We start from the raw sequence: 8986 nt of genomic DNA, 5'->3' as shown, positions 1-8986 counted from the left end.
AAACACTGATTTGTGTAAATCAACCAGTCTTTCTACTCTGGATCTGAATTGAATTTTCCTGATGAATATCTGATCCGGTGGAAAACTGAGTTGGCTGGTTCTGGATGGAATGTTCTAGAAAATTAGCCATTAGCTTATTTGGCCTGCACGTTGTTTATGAAGATTCTCTGACTCACTGTTTGCTCTTTTACATTTTACGAGGCAGAGTAATTAGAACCAAGCTAAATCCCTCCAGTGACAATGTATTGTTATTATTAATCTTTATTTTTAGTGCTTGAGAGCAAGCATAGCCATCTGGGACCTCCTGTCATACATTTATAACAGAGTTTCTCTGTCATTTGGGTCATTAGCCCTTGTTATGAGTACACCCAAAGTTAATGAAGTAAATTAACCTTTTTTTTATTACCTCCCATTTTTGCTGGGCCTCTTCACTTGAAGATATTTCCTCTTACTGGAATATTGTACCATAGGCCCCTGTGTGGTGGGGGCTGAGGGCTATTCCACTGCAAAGGCCATCACGATTCAAGCATGCCCTCGCCTGGCCGGTTTCAGTTTCCATCAGTCAAGAGTAAGGACGTTTAGGAATTATTTTTCCCCTTCATAACTTGAGGGACTGAGGCTCATTGTTACCACATCAACTGCTGCCCTGCCTAAGATCAGCTAACTCCACATAGACCCGAAATTCAGCATGAGGTTGTACGGTCTAGTGTTGCCAAGCCTCAAGGATTGTCCTGGCGTTTTCAGAAGTTAAAGATATATCTCCAGGGCACTGCCACCAGAAAGTCAGGACAAAAATCATTAGAAATATAAAAACAAATATTGTTTTCTTCCATTTTCTTTGAACAATTGTGCATTTTATTAATTATAAAAATATAAACAATGGGGAGAAAATAATGTCTGACACAGAGTCAAAAATCGTGCAACAGAAGAGTGTTTGCTTCCCATTGTTCACAACGATGGACTCAGCACCTAGGGATGATTTACTACTTTAAAGGTGCTACGTAATTGTAAGTTATTGTTGTTGTGTCGGTCAGCCAGAGTTAAGGGTGGGGTAGTCGGAGACAGGAAGTCATGTGATGAAGCCTCCACAAATAGACCCAACCAGGGTTAGCCTCTAGTGTGGCTAATTCTCACCCACTTCCTGTTTGGGCCTTGAATTCCTTGGTTCACCCCCATAAAACAACTCTGGATATTTCATTGTGTGGAAGATGCTTTAAGGCGAATTAATACCTGTAAACCTTGGAAATAGACAAAATTCTGAAAGCACGCAACAGGACAGTCAGTGAAATGAACTGGAATAGACTGGTTACTGTCTCACCTGAAATATTAACCTCTCTTTCCTCTTTCAGGTGCTGAGGGACATTTTCTGTTGGAATGGCAGTTAGTTGCACCAGTTCCAAGCTGTGTCTATGTGTGTCTATATGTCTGTTTGTGTGTGTCAGTATGTATGTGTCCATGTGTATCAGTGTGTTTGCCTGTGTGTCAAGGTGTGTGTTTGTCTGTGTCAGTGCGTGTGAGTCTGTGTGTATGTATCAGTGTGTGTCTGTATATGTCTGCATATTAGTGTGTGTCAGTGTCTTTGTCTGTATCTGTATGTCAGTGTGTGTGTCTGTGTGAATATGCCTATGAGTATATCCGAGTCTGTGTGTGTCAGTCTGTGTGTGTTTGTCTGTGTGTGTGTGTGCTTGTCTGTGTGTGAATATGCTTGTGAGTGTGTCTGTGTATATGTCAATGTGTGTCTGTATGTCAGTGTGTGTGACTTTTTATTATTCGTTCATGGGATGTGGGCGTTGCTGGCCAGGTCAGCATTTATTGCCCATCCCTAATTGCCCTTGAGAAGGTGGTGGTGAGCTGCCTTCTTGAACTGCTGCAGTCCATTTGGGGTAGGTACACCCACAGTGCTGTTAGGGAGGGAGTTCCAGGATTTTGACCCAGTGACAGTGAAGGAATGGCGATATAGTTCCAAGTCAGGATGGTGTGTGGCTTGGAGGGGAACTTGCAGGTGGTGGTGTTCCCATGCATCTGCTGCCCTTGTCCTTTTAGGTGGTAGAGGTCACAGGTTTGGAAGGTGCTGTTGAAGGAGCCTTGGTGAGTTGCTGCAGTGCATCTTGAATATAGTGCACACTGCTGCCACTGTGGGTCGGTGGTGGAGGGAGTGAATGTTTGTAGATGGGGTGCCAATCAAGTGGCTGCTTTGTCCTGGATGGTGTCGAGCTTCTTGAGTGTTATTGGAGCTGCACCCATCCAGGCAAGTGGAGAATATTCCATCACGCTCCTGACTTGTGCCTTGTATAAGGTGGACTGGCATTGGGGAGACAGGAGGTGGGTTACACACCGCAGAATTCCCAGCCTCTGACCTGCTCTTGTAGCCACAGCATTTATGTGGCTGCTCCAGTTCAGTTTCTGGTCAATGGTGACCCCCAGGATGTTGTAGTGGGGGATTCAGCGATGGTAATGCCATTGAATGTCAAGGGGAGTTGGTTAGATTCTCCCTTGTTTGAGATGGTCATTGCCTGGCACTTGTGTGGCGCGAATGTCACTTGCCACTTATCAGCTCAGCCCTGGATATCCAGGTCTTGCTGCATCTGGACATGGGCTGCTTCATTATCTGATGAGTCGCGAATGGTGCTGAACATTGTGCAATCATCAGCGAACATCCCCACTTCTGACCTTATGACGGAGGGAAGGTCATTGATGAAGCAGCTGAAGATGGTTGGGCCTAGGACACTACCCTGAGGAACTCCTGCAGTGGTGTCCTGGGACTGAGACGATTAACCTCCAACAACCACAACCATCTTCCTTTGCGCTAGCTATGACTCCAATCAGCGGAGAGTTTTCCCCCTGATTCCCACTGACTGTTGTTTTGCTAGGGCTCCTTGATGCCATACTTGGTCAAATGCTGCCTTGATATCAAAGGCAGTCACTCTCACCTCACCTCTTGAGTTCATGTTTGAACCAAGGCTGTAAAAAGGTTAGGAGTTGAGTGGCCCTGGTGGAACCCAAATTGAGCATCAGTGAGCAGGTTATTGCTGAGCAGGTACCACTTGATAGCACTGTCGACAACCCCTTCCATCACTTTGCTGATGATCGGGAGTAGACTGATGGGGCGATAATTGTCCTGCTTTTTGTGCACAGGACATAACCTCCCCGGCAATTTTCCACATTACCGGGTCGATGCCAGTATTGTAGCTGTTATGGAACAGCTTGGCTAGAACAGGGTTAGTTCTGGAGAACAAGTCTTCAGTACTATTGCGGGAATGTTATCAGGACCCATAGCCTTTGCTGTATCCAGTGCGTTCAGTCGTTTCTTGATATCACGCTGAGTGAATTGGATTGGCTGAAGACTGGCATCTGTGATGCTGGAGACCTCAGGAGGAGGCCGAGATGGATCATCAACTCGGCACTTCCGGCTGAAGATAGATGCAAATGCTCCAGCCTTGTTTTTTTTGCACTGATCAGCCATGATCTTATTGAATGGTGGGGCAGACTTGAGGGGCCGAATGGCCTGCTCCTGCTGATATTTCTTATGTTCTTATGTGCTGGGCTCCTCCATCGTTGAGGATGGGGATATTTGTAAAGGCTCCTTGTGTTAGTTGTTTAATTGTCCACCACCACTCACGACAGGATGTGGCAGGACTGCAGAGCTTGGAGCTGATTAGCTGGTTGTGGGATCACTTAGCTCTGTCTATCACATGTTGCTTCCACTGGTTGGCATACATGTAGTCCTGTGTTGTAGCCTCATCAGGCTGACACCTCATTTTGAGGTATGCCTGGTACTGCTCCTGGTAGGCCCTCCTGCGCTCTTCATTGGACCAGGTTGGTCCCCCGGCTTGATGGTAATGGTAGAGTGGGGGATATGTCGGGCCATGAGGTTACAGATTGTGGTTGAGTACAATTCTGCTTCTGCTGATGGCCCACAGCACCTCATGAATGCCCAGTTTTGCATTGCTAGATCTGTTCTAAATCTATCCCATTTAGCATGGTGGTAGTGCCACACAACACGATGGTGTGTATCCTCAATGCGACGACGGGACTTTGTCTCCACAAGAACTATGTAGTGGTCACTTCTAACAACACTGACATGGACAGATGCATCTGCGACAGGTAGATTGGTGAGGACGAGGTCACGTATGTTTTTCCCTCTTGTTGGTTCTCTCACCACCTGCCGCATACCCAGTCTAGCAGCTGTACCCTTTAGGACATGGCTACCGACCCACTCTTGCTGATGGACATTGAAGTCCCCCACCCCGAGTACATTTTGTGCCCTTGTGCCCCCTCAGTGCTTCTACCAATTTGTGTTCAACATGGGAGAAATACTGATTCATCAGGAAGTTTCTTTGTCCACGTTTGACCTGATGCGATGAGACTTCATTGGTTCCAGAGTCAATGTTGAGGACTCCCAGGGCAACTCCCTCCCGACTGTATACCACTGTACCGTGGCCACCTCTGGATATACCCAGGGATGGCGATGGTGGTGTCTGGCACATTGTCTGTAAGGTATGATTCTGTGAGTATGACTATGTCAGGTTGTCAACTATCCATGATAATTTCATGATCACCACTAGACTAGCTTTTAATTCCAGATTTATTAATTGAATTAAAATTCCACCATTTGCCATAGTGGGATTCGAACCCATGTCGCCAGAAAATTAGCCTGGGGGTGGGGTGGGGTGTGGGGGGGGGGTGGCGTTTGGGTTGCTAGTGATATTACTACTACACCACTACCTCCACTGACTGGCAGTGTCTGTGTCAATGTCTGTGTAAGGTGGGATAGGTACAATTCAACAGTTTCAATAGCATGTAATCTGACTGTTGAGCTGAGATTTTCTAAGAAGCTGCTCACCAATTGTGTGGGTTATAATTGTATCTCATAGAGACCTATTTCTAATTCCAGTGCAGCCTGAGGTAAATAATTACTCATTTCCAAAAATATATCCCAGTTTCTGACAGGCACAATATGGTAACATTTCAATGTGTAAATACAGATTTTCTTCCCTTAGTTTCTAGGATCACTCACACATGTGGCCAACTTTGTGTGTCAGCCTAAACAGTGAGGGCCATTTCACCATGGGAGGCATCATATGCACACTGATCCTGTCCTGGAGTTAGTGGACAGAACAGGATTCCCAGCCAGTTTCCACCTTCCATTCTAGGTCAATAACAGTGCCCCTGTTGCAGCATTCTTGGTGCTGCAGTATCTGTGACCTGCTTACCCAGCACAAACCAGGGATTCAGTCTGAACCCTGATGTAAGGCTCAGTGTTACACTACATGCTTCATTCACACATCAATGTAACTTATGCAAGCTACACATTTTTTCAATGAGACACTAAACTGAGGTACTCTCTGCCTTTTTAGGGGTGAGTAAATGTGGTGGTCTAGTGGTATTGTCACTGGATTAGGCACCCAGAGATGTAGGATATTGTTTTGGGATCATGGGTTTGAATCCGGCCATGAGAGAGGATGAAAATTAAATTCAACTTAAAAATCTGGAATTAAACACTAGTTAGTGTTACAGAACTGTATTTTGTGACCATGATACAGTAGGTTTTAGCATAATCATGGAAAAGGACAAAGATAAAACAGGAGTAAAAGTTCTAAATTGGGGGAAGGCAAAGTTTAAGAAACTGAGAGGCGACCTGGCGAAAGTGGACTGGAAACTGTTATTTGAAGGAAAATCAGTGGCAAGCAAGTGGGAGGCATTCAAAAGTGTGATATTTCAGGCACCTTGTAGGCATGTACCCACTCAGGGTGCGACTGCCAAATTGAGAGCCCCCTGGTTCTCTAGAAGCTTGCAGGGTAAGTTAAAGCAGAAAAAGAAAGCTTATGATAATCGCAAAAGTCTTAATACTTTAGAAAGCCTAGTGGAGTATAGAAAGTATACAAAATTATGAGGGACAGAGATAGGGTAGATAGGAAGAAGCTTTTTCCCTTAGCAGAGATATCAATACCCAGGAGGCATAGATTTAAGGTAAGGGGCAGGAGGTTTAGAGGGGATTTGAGGAAAGATTTTTTTCACCCAGAGGGTGGTTGGAATCTGGAACGCACTGCCTAAAGAGGTGGTAGAGGCAGGAACCCTCACAACATTTAAGAAGTATTTAGATGAGCACTTGAAACACTTGAAACAAGGCTATGTGCGAAGTGCTGGAAATTGGGATTAAAATAGATAAGTGCTTGATGGCTGGCACGGACACGATGGGCCGAAGGGCCTTTTTCTGTGCTGTATAATTCTATGACTCAATAAAATGCAAGGGTAAAGAAAAAAAAGAAATTAGAAAAGCAAAGAGCAGACATGAAAAATTATTGGCAGGTAAAATCAAGGAAAACCCAAAGATGTTTTATCAGTACATTAAGAGCAAGAGGATAACTAAGGAAAGGGTAGGGCCTTTTACAGATGGACAAGGGAACTTATGCATGGATGCAGAAGATGTGGGAAGTGTTCTTAATAAGTACTTTGTCTCTGTCTTCACAAAGGAGAGGGATGATGTAGACATTGTAGTTAAAGAGGAGGAGTGTGAAATATTAGATACGTTAATCATAATGAGAGAGGAAGTACTAGAGGGTCTGACATCCTTGAAAGTGGATAAATCACCAGGGATGGATGGATTGCATTCCAGGTTGTTAAAGGAAGCCAGGGAGGAAATAGCGGATGCGCTGAGGATCATCTTCAAATCCTCACTAGATACAGGAGGTACCAGACGATTGGAGATCTGCGAACGTTGTACCATTGTTTAAAAAGCGTGTGAGGGATAGGCCAAATAATTATAGGCTGGTCAGTCTGACCTTGGTGGTGGGTAAATTTTTAGAATCTATTCTGAGGGACAGGATAAACTGCCACTTAGAAAGGCATGGATTAATCAGGGATAGTCAGCATGGATTTGTTAGGGGAAGGTCGTATCTTACTAACTTAATTGAGTTTTTTGAGGAAGTAACAAGGAGGATTGATTAGGGTAGTGCAGTGGATGTGGTTTACATGGACTTTAGTAAGGCAGTTGACAAGGTCACTCATGGCAGACTGGTCAGTAAAATGAAAGCCCATGGGATACAGGGGAATGTGGCAGGTTGGATCCAGAATTGGCTCAGAGACAGGAAACAAAGGGTAGTAGTTGACAGATGTTTTTGTGAATGGAAAGCTGTTTCCAGTGGCGTTCCACAGGGCTCAGTGTTGGGTCCTTTGCTGTTTGTGGTACATAGTAATGATTTGGACTTAAATGTGGGAGGCATGATTGGGAAATTTGCTGATGACACAAAAATTGGCTGTTGATAGCGACAGTGAAGAGGATAGCTGTGGACTCAAAATGATATTAATGGTTTGGTTGAGTGGGTGGAAAATTGGCAAATGGAATTCAATCCAGAAAAGTGTGAGGTAATGCATTTGGGGAGGGCAAATAAAGTGAGGGAATACACAATTTTGATATTGAGAGGGGTAGAAGAAGTGAGAGACCTTGGAGTGCATGTCCACAGGTCCCTGAAGGTGGCAGGACAGGTAGATAGAGTGGTGAAGAAGGCATATGGAATGCTTTCCTTTATTGGCCGAGGTATAGAACACAAAAGCAGGGATGTAATGCTGGAACTGTATAAAACACTGGTTAGGCCACAGCTGGAGTATTGCGTACAGTTCTGGTCACCACATTACAGAAAGGATATAATTGCTCTGGAGAGAATACAGAGGAGATTTACAAGAATGTTGCCAGGGCTTGAAAATTGCAGTTATGAGGAAAGATTGGATAGGCTAGGGTTGTTTTCCTTAGAACAGAGGAGGCTGAGGGGTGACTTAATTGAGGTGTACAAGGTTATGAGGGGCTTAGATAGAGTACACAGGAAGGACCTGTTTCCCCTAGTGGAGAAGTCAATTACCAGGGGGCACAGATTTAAGGTGATTGATAGAAGGATTAGAGCGGACATGAGGGAAAACATTTTCACCCAGAGGGGGTGGAATTCGCTGCCAGGAACGGTGGTGGAGAGAGAAACCCTCAATTCTTTTAAAAGGTACCTGGACATGCACCTGAAGTGCTGTAACCAGCAAGGCTACGGACCAAGTGCTGGAAGGTGGGATTAGATTGGGCGGCTAGTTTTTTTGGCCAGCACAGATATGATGGGCTGAATGACCTCCTTTTGTGCTGTAATTTTTCTATGGTTCTATGAGGCCCTGGAGGGATTTGAAATCAGAGATGAGAATTTTAAAATTGAGGTGTCACTTAGCCAGGAGCCAATGTAGGCCAGCGGGCACAGGGGTCATGGGTGAACGGGACTTGGTGCGAGTTAGGACAAGGGCAGCAGAGTTTTGAATGACCTTAAGTTTATGAATGATAGAATATGGGAGGAGTCAGGAGTGTGTTTGAATAGTCAAATCAAGAGGTAACAAAGCCTTGGATGAAGGTTTCAGCAGCTGATGAGCTAAGGCAGGAGTGGAGTCGGGCGATGTTAAGTGGAAATAGGTGATCTTAGTAATAGTGAGGAAATGTAGTTAGAAGCTCACCTCGGGGTTAAATGTGACACCAAGGTTGTGAACAGTCTGGTTCAGCCTCAGACAGTTGCCAGGGTGACAGATGGAGCCAATGGCTAGGGAATGGAGTTTGTGCTGGGACCAGTAGCTTCAATCTTCCCAAAATTAATTTGGAGAAAATTTTTGCTCATCCAGTACTGGATGTGAGACAAGCAGTATAATGGTTATATCATTGCTGTTTGAGGGAGCTTGTGTGTGCAAATTGCGTGCTGCATTTTCGACATTACAACAGTGGCTACATTTGAAAATATACTTTAATAAAACACTTCGGGATGTCCGGAAGTAGTGAAAGGCGCTTTTATAAATGCAAGATCTTTCTTCTATATAATCTAGATATAAAACTGGTAATCTAAGGACAATACCATTAGCAGGTTGTGTTTGGGAAAGAGGGTCTTTTACTGAACTAAACTAAGGATGTGGTTGTTGCTATTGATAATTCAGGAATATCTCCGTGATTTATCATTTTTCAAAGTAATTGGTT

The sequence above is a fragment of the Heterodontus francisci genome, chromosome 2 (assembly GCF_036365525.1).
Source record: "Heterodontus francisci isolate sHetFra1 chromosome 2, sHetFra1.hap1, whole genome shotgun sequence".
In the NCBI taxonomy this organism is placed as follows: Eukaryota; Metazoa; Chordata; class Chondrichthyes; order Heterodontiformes; family Heterodontidae; genus Heterodontus; species Heterodontus francisci.
The sequence above is the reverse complement of the archived record's forward strand: the minus strand, read 5'-3'. Positions refer to the sequence as shown.